We start from the raw sequence: 4,761 nt of genomic DNA, 5'->3' as shown, positions 1-4,761 counted from the left end.
GGGAGGTGGCGTCTCTCACATTACATCAAATCGTGCCCTGGCCCATCTCTTCCTCTTCGCTAAAGAGCCATGGGGAAATGCTACGGTAATTAGATATATGTATCCCTCACAACATTACATACTATGAAGCATTTCCTAGTCGGAGAGCAAGCAAACCTAACACCCCTATTCTAACTCCCTGCTTTAGATGTTTGTTTGTATGTGTGTATTAGACGGAGATATAATGGAGGATAAGCCATGCAATAGGGGTTTATAAGTCTGCAGTAAATATTGGTTGTCTTTGTGATACTGAACGACCTTAAAGCTTTGTTCATTTTCAGTATTTTTGTATTGTTTTCTAGAAATGGTATCTTTAACATCTTTAAAACAAAAATCATTTATTTAAAGTAAAATTGCATGAGATATTAAAATATTTTCACCAATATATCAATGGCTCGAAGCTAACAGCATTCAGTGGAATTTATGGTTAAAATGGAAAGGGGTTGGGGTAAGAAATTAATTAAGATATATAAGATATATTCATGTAAAATAAGTCTTACTGCCTTAAATATAACATAAGTTAATATTATTTTACTAAAAGTAAATATTATTATTATTATTGTTATATTAATTCATTGCGTTTTCCAGTAAATATCTAAACTGTGTTAAAACGAGGTGCGTTTACACTTGAGAAGCAAAAATGCTTAACATATTAAGATGTTTTCTGAGAATAAATCTTTGAATATATCTTATATAATAGCTAATACTTTTTTGTTTTAAGCATAAATGATGAAAACAAGAAAAAAAAAATACTTTTCCTAATGGGTTAAGAAAAATTAATTCACAATATATTTACTCAAAATAAGTCTTAATATCTTTTGTAAATATTATGTAAATGTTATATTATAAATTTTAAATAAATCTATTTTAAATTATTTTAAGTAAATGTATTTCAAAATGTTTTACTGTAAAACAAGACAAAAATACTAATTAAGATTTTTTTTCTGTAGGAGCGAGGGATTGGTTGCATATTTTATTCAATATTCAGTAAGACTTTTTGTCCCGGCACAATCAGGAATCCTCTTGCTGCCAGAGCCTGAGGTTAGCAAAGAACAGCTTGTGTAAGCTGACCTGTCAAAAGCTGCTGTGTAGAAATAGACACTGGCCTTGTCCGGCTTAATGATCAGACTGTATTTAGTAACTTTTTGGTGCTGGTGTCATGATTGTGTTAGGGCTGTCAGCTGATCTGTGGCACAACCAACTTTAACCCACACCAAAGCTTATCTTGGCTAGATGTTAGGCGATTTGTTCCAGAAAACTTTTTGGTTATGCTGGTTGAAAGTCTCTTCACATCCTGATAGCAATCACTAAGTTAAGTGGTCTAAATGTATTTATATGTATATATCTCATCTGTGGAAGGTGTAGGACCATAAAATATTTGCCCAATCATTGCATTCGGTCCGAATCAACATGTATATTTTCATACCTCCGCGCACCCGTCACACGTCATCAGTGCGTTTCATGCTATGAGTTAGACAGACATCAGTCACCGAGCACCGAAACTGAAACAGCAGCCGCCTTTTACAGTTCATCCTGAACCAAAACAACGAGCCTATGTTTCGCTCTCGCCAAAACTATTGTAATTTAGAAGAGATCTGGAAGAGCAGTTCGTGACTCAAATTTATGCCTTTCAATGGCAACACTATCAACGCCGAAATGAATCTGCAGCAGTCAGGTGGTACAGGTCGGTGCGCTTTAAGTTGTTTATGTTCATTAATGTTATGTGCTTTAAGACTTGAGGTAGTTTAATGCCGTCACTCGTGATGATTTTGTTTGCTTCCTGCTGTATCTCATGTGTTTTGAAGGAAGTGTGGTTTTGGAGACGCTCTGAAGGGAGGGTGGGATCTTATGCTTTCAAAGCTAGCTCGCTATTGCTAGCCTACCTTTTAAGCCCATCTGAAGCCCCTCATTACGGGGGACTTGGTGCACAGTTTACACTCAAAGTCCCTTGCGGTCCCAATGCGAAATACAGCAACACTTCTCAGACACCTCCTTTAGTGACCTCTGAGCGTGTCTGTGTGAGTGGGAATGTAGACTCAACAGATCACACATCTGTTTATAGGACTGAACTCTAAGCTTCTTAAGTTCAGAGGTCATGGTCATGCCTATCTGACATTAGAGGCTAGTGTATTTTTAGAAGGTACGATGTGGAAAGTCTTGCCATTTTTACATGGAGATAAGTTGTAAATCTTGTCAAGTTATAAAGCTATCTTTTTCAAGTCACGTGCATAAACATCATATTGGCAAATAGAGATGAATGTGTTGACTTTCTGTTGACCTACATGCACACTGGGCTGTTGAACTTTCGTCCCCTTAAATCCTATTGGCCTTTTAGTGTGAGACCACGTAGTCAAGGAGCCCGTCCAGCACAAGCAGGCAAGAACAGATCCAAAAAATCAGCTCACTGAGGATCCAAACATGGGGCCTCCATTTACAGTGGTCTCTGATTTTCCCCAGGTTGGCATAATGTTTTCTCTGGATATCGAAAAACACACTTCTTGCCCTGCGAAATGTTGCATCGGAGTGTCATTTTCCTTAATTTTGTGTATGTGTGAGTTCTGGAGAAGAACCACGTTGAGCGCCACAACCATCAAACTCAATCTCTCTACCTTTGCTCTTCCCTTTCAAGCTCTTGTAAACAGAGCTGGCCTAGAATGTCAATGATGTCAGGCATCAACAGGGGGGTGGGTGGGAAAATAAAATGAAAGGAGCGGGGTTTGTATATGTTTAGGGGTCATGTTCATGAGTGCTTTAGTTTGTAGCGCATTTTCACCTCTGGTAATCTGATGAGATACTTAATCACTCTTGTCCGATCAACTTACAGGCTGTCAATTATTTTTACTATGTACATTTCAATGTCGCGGCTGAATGCTTTGATCTGAAACGCGTTTCTGTGTGCAAACTTTCACATCTATATTGACCTCTCAGTGTTAGAAACTGCTGTGGTCAACAAGAACAAAAATATTATTATTATTTAAGTATGTTATAGTCAAATTGATATATAATAAAGAAATTGAGCCAAATTGTGCAGCCCCACAAACAAGCTTAAAACGTTTTTTACACTTTTTATCAGAAATTATCACAAAAATCTCCATTGTTTTTCCCCCCAAATCGTGTAGCCCTTAATACTAGACTGATTCTTGTCTACTAGCACAAAAACCTCTTCAAGAACATCTAGTAATTGTTCGATCCCACTCAAGGTTGTTTATTGATTGCAATAAAGTTTTGATTGCAATCTTAAGTTTTATATTGTATCATATTTTTTGGGCTGTCAAGCTGAGAACACTTGGCAAGGCTCAACATATCTTAGCGCCTGAAAGCATTGATTGAAGAAGCCACTCAGCTTTGCAGATGGTATTTGCGCTGCATGATAATGCAGTTTGTGTAGAGACCCTATCATCTATTTGAAAACACATAAGGCAGATTATAGCCATAAAGGAAGCTATAGCCACAAATGGGGATCATAATGGCTGTGGGAATGAAGTGACCCATCCGCTCGCCCACGCAGGTAAGATCTGTTGACCTTTCAGAGTCCATTTCACGCCCTCGTATCCAATGTTCCTGTGGCTGTCATGTTATGGAAGCCTGTCCTTCTTCTGATCATCATAAGGACATATGATGCATCTTTGAGAAGAAAGTTCTCATATCCATTTCATTGGGTCGAGGCGTTATAGATGCTTGGAGGCTGACACTTCTTCCCTTCAACCAATGTTAAGCTAATAACAAAAATGCTTATAAAAGCACTTTCAATTATTTTTGTTAACTTGTATATTATTTGAGCTGGAACAATGTTTAAAATGATTTTTTTGGTTAAAAGAGGTCTCTTAATCTCATTAAGGCTGTATTTATTTGATCAACAAAACAGTACTATTGTAAAATATATGATTTGAATGTATTTTAACATGTAAATTATTCCCGTGATCAAAGCTGAATTTTCAGCATCATTCCTCCAGTCTCGAGTGTCACACGATCCTTCAGAAATATGCTGATTTTAATCTCAATAATTTTTTTCATCAATGTCAAAAACAGTTGTGCTGCTTAATATTTTTGATATTACAGCAACATACCTATGATATGTTTGTTCAGGATTCTTTGATAAATTGGAATTTCAAATTAACAGTTTATTTGAAATGGAAATATTTTAACATTTGTAAGTTTCTTTATGGTAGCTTTTGTTTTGAATCTAATGTGTCCTTGCTGTATATAATTCTTATTTTTATTAACCCCTAGTTTTGAAAGTATTTTATTTTTTGTCTAAACTAAAATCCTTGACACAGTGTTTTTTTTTTAGTTTTTTTTTAGCGTCTTTTAGCTATACTTTAGAAACAGTGAACCCAGAATATTACTTTAAGGCCTTTTACAGTTCATTAGATTTAGGTTACTTACCTAGAATCCTCTAATTAATTCAGAGATATTTACACTGTGTATTAATTAGGAATGCTCATAATATTGGTTGCGTGCTGCTTATTTCTGTTGTGACAATCCCCTCAGTGCTGGCGAAGAGCTGTTATTGCTGGCAGTTCAAATACCAGCAGCCATCATTCTTTGAAAACTGACATGCGCAATCTTTTCATACAAGTGTGAGGAAAATAGCCCTGTCGTTCACCTTCCCAAAGGCGGGTGGCTGGGAAAGTATCCAGGCGGGAGAGGGGAGGGAATACTGCTGCTGCGGATCCCATGTCTTTACCCTGCCCAAGTCTGATCTCACAGTTTGTTTTGAGA

The sequence above is a fragment of the Abramis brama genome (assembly GCF_963993115.1).
Source record: "Abramis brama genome assembly, chromosome: 13".
NCBI classification, from domain to species: domain Eukaryota; kingdom Metazoa; phylum Chordata; class Actinopteri; order Cypriniformes; family Leuciscidae; genus Abramis; species Abramis brama.
The sequence above is the reverse complement of the archived record's forward strand: the minus strand, read 5'-3'. Positions refer to the sequence as shown.